The sequence below is a fragment of the Mus pahari genome, chromosome 9 (assembly GCF_900095145.1).
Source record: "Mus pahari chromosome 9, PAHARI_EIJ_v1.1, whole genome shotgun sequence".
NCBI classification, from domain to species: domain Eukaryota; kingdom Metazoa; phylum Chordata; class Mammalia; order Rodentia; family Muridae; genus Mus; species Mus pahari.
Window position 1 is genome coordinate 17,851,479 of NC_034598.1, and position 9,760 is coordinate 17,861,238.

The following is a 9,760-nucleotide window of genomic DNA, read 5'->3' on the forward strand; positions in this document are numbered from 1 at the left end:
AAATAAATAAATAAATAAATAAATAAATACTTAAAGGAAGTGAGCAGTTACTTAGAGCTGCAAAAGTGACTAACGGAGCTAAAACCTGTCTTCTGGATACATGTGATTGTCAACTTGTGGTTAACAACTGAACAGTTGTCATCTCTGTGACTTTCAACTGTTACTTGCTTTGTGTGTATGCATGTATGCATGGGACTGGGGAGCTGCGTGAGTGTATATGTGTGTGTATGCATACAGACAAGTCCTGAGAACTGGACCAAAAGCTTCCTGTGAGCTAAGTAGGGTCTCTGCCACCATGCTCGCTCTCAGCTGCTGCTCCTGCTTCCTGCTTATCCTCATCCTCTTCCTCTTCTTTGGCTTCCTTCCCCTTTCTTCTCCTCCCCTTCCTCTCTAGTGACTATAACTTGTTTCAAGTGGTCACATGAAACCAGACGGTACAACTGACCCTTTGCCAACATGACACGCAAACATATCACTACTAAGACCAACCCTTCCTTTCTTATTCAGTCCCAAGATCTCACATTAAAAACAAATAACTTAAAAAACTCCAAAGTCTTTACAAATTAAAACACAATAAAATTTCAGTCTCTTGAAGACATGTAGCTTGATCTTCATGTGGGTCCTGAATAACTGGAGTAGAGAGGCTATCCCAAAACCTGTAGCCTATACATTGAATGTGTTCTAGTTGGGCTGCCTTGCCTGGATTCAGAGGCAGAGGATGTGCCTAGCCTAGCAGTCTTGATGTGCCAGGGTTGTGGATACCCAGAGGAGCCCTTACCTGCTCAGAAGAGGAGAGGAAGGAGGAAGGATTGTGGGAGAGGGTGACAGGGAGGGGGCAGTACTCAGATGTAAAGTGACTAAGTAAAATAAAAGAAGATGTAAGACAAAAATGTCTCTTTAAGATATGCAATCTCTCTAAAAATTCAAACTCTCTTTTAAAAATTGAAGGATGGCCTCTCCTGATGTCTCACAGTGTCAAGCCTCAGCTGCTCTCCATGACCCCTTCATACCTTAAACAATCAGCATGGACTGTGTTGGGACACATATCAATTTCTCTGGTAAATTATGCAAAAGCATAATTTTAAAATATGCAAAGCATAGTTTTCCTATCTGCAGACACGGTGTTGAACTAAATCTACCTCAGTGGGTTCTCTTAAGAACATCCAGGGACATTTACCTCAAAACTGTCAGATTAAAAGAAAAATGGCACCCTACAAACTGAGAACTTAAATTACTTCAAATGTTTTTTTAAAAGAGGACCTGTAACCTATTTGAGTTTATTTTTAAAAATCTTTAAATCTTTTTCTGTCTCTATCTCGGGTATCTATGTAGACATATTATAGGTCAGTATGGCTTTGCTCCCACACTAGGGAAGAATATGACCTCACTTTTGGATTATTGTGTATTCCTATAGGACATATTTATTCTGTTCTACAAAGCACGTGAAACCTGTGCCAGTTTCTGAGCCATGAAACAATAGACTCACAGAATTATCAAGCATTTGGAACTGGAACAAATCTTAGGGGGTCAAGAGTTTATTGTGATTGTTATTGTTCATGTCTAAATTCTAAATGAGCTGAAATGTCCTTGTTTAAGTGAAACTTTGATAATCCGATCTTCAGCCAACATGAACTACTAAATCTTGCATCTGTCACATAAATTGATTATAATGAGTTAAATATCAGACACTTGGTTCCGTTCTAACATTATTTCCATGAAATTGGAGTATATAAATCCCCCCCCTTTGGTAACTCAAGGGTGAAGGAGGAAAACAATGAGAAGGGGTTCTAAGTTCTGAATATCACTCAGTATTTTAACTGGAATTCCTTACTTGTGGCACCTAGGGAAAGTGGCTTTTTGAGGGAACAGGAAGGAGTGCACAGAAAGCAGGTGTCCCTGCAAGAAAGTCATTGCCTCTCTCACCTGTGTGCTTTTATTTAAAGTCAGAGAGATGCAAAGAAGCTACATTTTTTTTCATTAACTAAAATACCATGTATCTGGGAGCTACAATTCATTTTACACATCTTAACAAAAAATAGTTTATTGTACATTTTTTTAAAAAAAGTTATTTCTAATGCAAGGCATCTCTTTTTTTCTACCTTATTTACTTTAGTAATAAAAAATAAACTCTTTTCAAGTGATAGCAATGAAACACAGTTACATGTACATACACATGCATATGCACACATCTGAAGCAGCTCTCTCCATCTAAAGCAGCCCTCTACATTGCAAATGTGCTATTCTTCTTTTTCTGTCCAACTTCATTTTGTCAATCTCATGTTATAATTTTATACATAATTCTGAATTTCTTTATTTTTTTTAATTTTTTTAATCATTTTGTTTGTTTGTTTACATTTAAATGTTATCCCCCTTCCCAGTCTCCCCTCCTCAAACCCTTCACCCCATGGCCCTTCCCTTTGCCTCTAGGAGGGTGCTCCCCCACCCAGATCCCTCTCTCTCTCCACCTTTCTCCCTTCTAGTGGGTTTGAGGCAGCCACACTTTCGCCTTCCTTCTTGTTAAGCTTTATATGGACTGTGAGTTTTATCATGTGTATTCAGTTTTTGGATTAATATCCACTTATCAGTGAGTATATACAATGTATGGCCTTTGGGATCTGGGTTACCTCACTCAGGATATTTTCTAGTTCCATCCCTTTGCCTACAAAGTTCATGAAGTTGGCATTTTTAATAGCTGTGTAGAATTCTATTTCTGTATCCACTCTTCTGTTGAGGTACATATATGGGTTGTTTCCACCTTCTGGCTATTATAAATAAGGCCTCTATGAAGATAGTAGAGCACATGTTCTTGTTATTTGTTAGAGCATCTTTGGGGTATATGCCCAGTAGTGGTATAGCTGTGTCTTCAGGTAAAACTAATTCCAATTTTCTGAGGAACTGTCAAATTGATTTGCAAAGTAGTTGTACTAGCTTGCAATCCCAACAGTAATGGAGGCATGTTTCTCTTTCTCTACATTCTTATCAGCATCTGCTGTCACCTGAGTTTTTGATCTTAGCTAATCTGATTCCTATAAGGTGGAATCTCAGAGTTGTTTTGATTCGCATTTACCTGTTGAGAATTGTTTTCAGAATCCTGGGGTTTTTGTTATTCACAATGAATTTGAGAATTGCTCTTTCTATCTCTGAAGAACTGAGTTGAAGTTTTGACAAGGATTGCATTGAATCTGTAGACTGCTTTTGGGAAGATGGACATTTTTACTATGATAATTCTAGCAATCCGTAAGCATAGGAGATCGCTCCATTTTCTGAGGTCTTTCTTGAGGGACATGAAGTTCTTGTCATATAGAACTTTGACCTGCTTGGATAGAGTTACCCCAAGAAATTTTATATTATTTCTGATTATTGTGAAGGGTGTTGTTTCCTAATTTCTCTCTCAGCCCATTTATCCTTTGTATAGAGGAAGGCTACATATTTTTTGTGTTAATTTTGTATCCAGACACTTTACTAAAGTTGTTTATTGGGGATAGGAGTTCTCTGGAAGAATTTTGAGATCATTTATATACTATTATATATACTATCATAGCAGCTGCAAATAGTGATATCTTGACTTCTTCCTTTTTGATCCTTTTGACCTCTTTTTGTTGTCTGACTGCTCTAGCTCTAGCTTGAACTTCGAGTACTATATTGGATAAACAGTGAGAGAATAGACAGCCTTGTCTTGTCCCTGATCTTAGTGGGACTGATTCAAGTTTCTCTCCACGTAATTTGATGTTGACTGTTGGTTTGCTGTATATTTCTTTAATTATATTTAGGTATGAGCCTTGAATTTCTGATAGTTCCAAGACTTTTAACATGAAGTGGTGTTGTATTTTGTCAGAGTTTTCAACGTTTAGTGAGATGATCATGTGATTGTTTTTTCTTTGAGTTTATTTGTATAGTGGATTACATTGATGTGTTTCCTTATATTGAACCATCTCTGCATCCCTGGCATGAAGTCTACTTAATCATGGTGAATGATCATTTTGATGTGTTCTTGGATTCAGTTTGCGAGAATTTTATTGAGTATTTTTGCATCAATGTTCATAAGTGAAATTGGTCTAAACTTCTCTCTCTTTGTTGGGTCTTTGTGTGGCTTAGATATCAGCATAACTGTGACTTCATAAAACAAATTAGGTAGTATTTCTTCTGTTTCTATTTTGTGGACTAGCTTAAAAAGTGTTGGTATTAGGTCTTCTTTAAAGTTCTGACAGAATTCTGCATTTACAACCATCTGGCCCTGAGCTCTTTTTGGTTGGGAGACTTTTAGTGACTGTTTCTATTTCCTTATAGGTGATAGTACTGTCTAAACAGTTTATCTGGTCCTGATTTAACTTTGGTACCTATTGTCTAGAAAATAATCCATTTCATCTAGATTTCCCAGTTTTGTTGAGTATAGGCTTTTGTTGTAAGATCTGGTGATTTTTGAGTTTTTGTTTTTACTTTTTGTTTGTTTGCTTGCTTTAATTTCCTCAGTTTTTGTTATGTATCCCTTCTCATTTCTGATTTTGTTAATTTGGATACTGACTCTGTGCCCTTTAGTTAGTTTGTCTAAGGGGTTATCTATCTTGTTGATTTTTCTCAAAGAACCAGCTCTTAATTTTTTTATATATTTGTATAGTTAGTTGTCTTTGTTTCTAATTTGTTGATTGTAGCTCTGAGTTTATTTCCTACCATCAACTCGTCTTGGGGTTATCAGCTTCTTTTTGTTCTACAGCTTTCTGATGTGCTGTTAACTTGCTAATGTAGGATCTCCCAATTTCTTTATGAAGGAACTCAGTGCTTTGAATTTTCCTCTTAGCACTGCTTTCATTGTGTCCCATAAGTTTGTGTATGCGGTGCATACATTTTTGTTAAATTCCAGAAATTCTTTCATTTCTTTCTATATTGTGTGTTTCTGCCAGCAGTCACACTCCAAACCGAACTGGGTCCGCCCTGGAAGGCAAGCTGGAGAAGGAAAAAGACGGCGGGAAAATAACCAGGCTAAGACAAGAGATCCTGATCAAAGCCCCAGGTTTAATGAAATACTCAGTTTTTATAGCATGGGAAAAAGCCCTTGCCCCCAGCCCCAGTCTTTGAGAGCACAGGTGAGAGCCTGTAAGCGGGCCCTGAGAATGCTGTCTCTGGAACATCCAAAAGTCTTCTCAGCAGGCAATGGAGATGCTTTGAAGGGCAGCGACTGGTGTAAACAGTAGAGCCTGCTTGGCAGATCTGAAGATTACCACNGCAGGTGGTTCTTAGTGGCTGCAGAGAGCTGGGAGAATTCTACACTATATCTCTTCACTGACCACGTTATTATTGAGTAGAGAGTTGGTTTCCATGAGTATGTGGGCTTTCTGTTGTTTTTGTTGTAAATGAACACCAGCCTTCATTCAGGAGAACTCGGGCCCCAGAAGCAACAGAGCTTCTGGGACAAGGTCCTACTACTACAGGCATTCATCCTCAGCCAGGAGGCAGATTTGATCCTCAGCCCTCTGTGCACTGGTCTTGCCAGGAGAGAGCTGGTCTCCCAGGAGTGCTGACATAGGCTTGCAGACTCACAGGAGGAACAAGCTCCAGCCAGAGACAGCAAGAACATCTAACACAAGAGATTACCAGATGGCAAATTGCAAATACAAGTATTATACCAACAAAAATCAAGACTACACGTCATCATCAGAACCCAGCACTCCCACCACAATGAGTCCTGGATACCCCAACACACCTGAAAAGCAATATTCAGATGTAAAATCATATCTAATGATGCTGGTAGAGGATTTTAAGAAGGACATTAATAACCCACTNAAAGAAATACAGGAGAACACGGCTAAACAGGTAGAAGGCCTTAAAGAGAAACACAAAAATCCCTTAAAGCATTACAGAAAAAACACAACCAAACGGGTGATGGAACTGAACAAAACCATCCAAGATCTAAAAATGGAAGTAGAAACAATGACGAAAAACCAAAGGGAGACAACTTTGGAGATAGAAACTCTAGGAAAGAAATCAGGAGCCATAGATCAGCAACAGAATGCAAGAGATGAAAGAGAGAATCTCAGGTGCAGAAGATTCCATAGGGAACATGGACACAACAATCAAAGAAAATGCAAAAACATCCTAACTCAAAACATCCAAGAAATCCAGGACACGATGAGAAGACCAAACCTACAGATAATAGGAGTAGATGAGAATGAAGATTTTCAACTTAAAGGGCCAGCAAATATCTTCAACAAAATTATAGAAGAAAACTTCCTGAACCTAAAGAAAGAGATGCCCATGAACATACAAGAAGCCTACAGAACTCCAAATAGACTGGACCAGAAAAGAAATTCCTCCTGACACATAATAATCAGAACAACAAATGCACTAAATAAAGATAGAATANTAANAGCAGTTAGGGAAAAATGTCAAGTAACATATAAAGGCAGACCTATTAGAATCACACCAGACTTCTCACCAGAGACTATGAAAGTGAGAAGATGCTGGACAGATGTGATACAGACCCTAAGAGAACACAAATGCCAGCCTAGGTTACTATACCCAGCAAAACTCTCAATTACCATAGATGGAGTAACCAAAGTATTCCATAACTAAACCAGATTCACACAATATCTTTTCACAAATCCAGCTCTTCAAAGGATAATAAAGGGAAAACACCAACACAAGGAGGGAAAGGACACCCTAGAAAAAGCAAGAGAGTAATTCTTCAGCAAACGTAAAAGAAGACAGCCTCAAAAACAGAATCCCAACTCTAACAACAAAAATAACAGGAAGCAACCTACATTTCCTTAATATCTCTTAATATCAATGGACTCAATTCCCTAATAAAAAAGAAATAGGTAAGACATAGGTTGTCTATGTAAACAGGACCCAACATTTTGCTGCATACAGGAAAGCCACCTCAGGGACAAAGACAAATACTACCTCAGAGTAAAAGGCTGGAAAAAAATTTTCCAAGCAAATGGACCCAAGAAACAAGCTGGAGTAGCCATTATAAAATAAAATAAAATCGAATTTCAACCTAACATTACCAAAAAAGACAAAGAGGAGCACTTCATACTCACCAAAGTTAAAATCTTCCAAGATAAACTCTCAATTCTGAATATCTACTCTCCAAATGCAAGAGCAGCCATATTCATTAAGGAAACTTCAACAAAGCTCAAAGCACTCATTGCACATCTCACAATAATAGTGGGAGACTTTAACACCCTACTCTCAACAATGGACAGATCCTGGAAACAGAAACTAAGCAGAGACACATTAAAATTAATAGAAGTAATGGAACAAGTGGATTTAACAGATATCTATAGAACATTTTATCCTAAGACAAAATTAATTACCTTCTTCTCGGCACCTCATACTACCTACTCCAAAATTGATCATATAATTGGTCACAAAACAGGCCTCACCAGATATAAAAATACAGAAATAATCCCATGCATCCTATCAGATCACTATGGACTAAGGCTGATCTTCAACAACAACATAAATAACTGAAAACTAACATACATGTGGAAGTTGAACAGCACTTTACTCAATGATAACTTGGTCAAGGAAGAAATAAAGAAAGAAATTAAAACTTTTTAGAGTTTGATGAAAATAAAGGCACAACATAACCAAACTAATAAAAATACATTAAAGCAGCCCTAAGAGGAAAACTCATAGCTCTGAGTACCTCCAAAAATAAACTGGAGAAAGCATAAACTAGTAGATTGTCAGCAAATCTGAAAGCTCTACAAGAGGAAGCAAATTCAACAAAGAGGAGTAGACAGCAGGAAGTAATCAAACTCAGTGCTCAAACAACCAAGTGGAAACAAAAAGAACCATACAAAGAATCAACAACCATACTAGGAACTGGTTCTTTGAGAGAATCAACAAGATAGATAAACCCTTAGCCAGACTAACTAGAGGGCACAGGGACAGTATCCTAAATAACAAAATTAGAAATGAAAAGCCAGACATAACGACAGAATCTAAGAACTCCAAAAAATCATCAGATCCTACTACAAATGCCTATAGTCAACAAAACTGCAAAACCTGGATGAAATGGACAACTTCCTAGACAGATACCAGGTACCAAAGTTAAAACAGGATCAGATTAATGATCTAAACAATCCCATATACCCTAAAGAAATAGAAACAGTCATTACTAGTCTCCCAACTAAAAAAAGCCCAAGACCAGATGGGTTTAGTGCAGAGTTCTATCAGACCTTCAGAGTAGACCTAATTCCAATACTCCTCAAACTATTCTACAAAATAGAAACAAAAGGAATTCCACCCAATTTGTTCTATGAAGCCACAATTACTCTGATACCTAAACCACACAACTGCCTATCACAGAAAGAGAACTTCACACCAATTTCCCTTATGAATATCTGTGAAAAAATACTCAATAAAATTCTCACAAACAGAATCCAAGAATACATCAAAACAATCATCCATCATGATCAAGTAGTATTCATTCAAGGGATGTAGGGATGGTTTAATATACAGAAATCATCATCCACTATATAAACAAACTCAAAGACAAAAACCACATGATCATCTCGTTAGATGCTGAGAAAGCATTTGACAAAATCTAACACCCATTCATGATAAAAGCCTTGGAAAGATCAGGAATTCAAAGCCCATACCTAAACACAATAAAAGCAATACACAGCAAACCAGTAGCCAACATCAAACTAAATGGAGAGAAATTTGAAGCAATCCCACTAAAGTCAAAGACTAGACAAAACTGCCTCTCTCTACCTATTCAATATAGTACTTGAAGTCCTAGCCAGAGCAATTAGAAAAAAAAAGGAGGTCAAAGGGATACAAATGGGAAAGGAAGAAGTCAAAATATCACTATTTGCAGATGATATGATAGCATACATAAGTGACCCCAAAAATTCCACCAGAGAACACCTAAACCTGATGAACAAGTTCAGTGAAGTAGATGCATATAAAATTAACTCGAACAAATCAGTGGCCTTTCTCTACACAAAGGATAAACTGGCTGAGAAAGAAATTAGGGAAACAACACCCTTCATAATAGTCACAAAAAATATAAAATACCTTCTTGTGACTCTAACTAAGGAACTGAAAGATCTGTATGATAAGAACTTGAAGTCTCTGAAAAAAGAAATCAAAGAAGATCTTAGAACATGGAAAGATCTTCCATGCTCATGGAAAGGCAGGATTAATATAGTCAAAATGGCTACCTTGCCGAAAGCAATCTACAGATTCAGTGAAATCCCCATCAAAATTCCAACCCAATTCTTCACAGAGTTAGAAAGGGCAATTTGCAAATTCATCTGAAATAACAAAAAACCTAGGATAGCAAAAACTATACTCAACAATAAAAGAAGCTCTGGTGGAATCAACATTCATGACCTCAAGCTGTACTACAAAGCAATTGTGATAAAAACTGTATGGTACTGGTACATTGACAGACAGGTATATCAATTGAATAGAACTGAAGACCCACAAATGAACCCACACACCTATGGTCTTTGATCTTTTTGATCTTTGAAAAAAGAACTAAAACCATCCAGTGGAAAAAAGACAGCATTTTCAACAACGGTGCTGGTTCAACTGGCAGTTATCATATAGAAGAATGTAAATTGATCCATTCTTTTTTTTATCTGGTATTTTCTTTATTTACATTTCAAATGCTATCCCGAAAGTTCCCATACCCTCTCCCCACCACTGCTCCCATACCCACCCACTCCCTCATCTTGTCCCTGGCCTTCCCCTGTGCTGGGTCATACAAAGTTTGCAAGACCAAGGGGCCTCTCTTCCCAGTGAT

General features: G+C 37.5%; 1 protein-coding gene across 1 annotated transcript in view; it reads left to right on the forward strand.

The window, feature by feature from the left end:
• Positions 1-9,760, forward strand: part of LOC110326749 (RNA-binding protein 39-like) — a 110,423-nt gene that overhangs the window by 99,663 nt on the left and 1,000 nt on the right.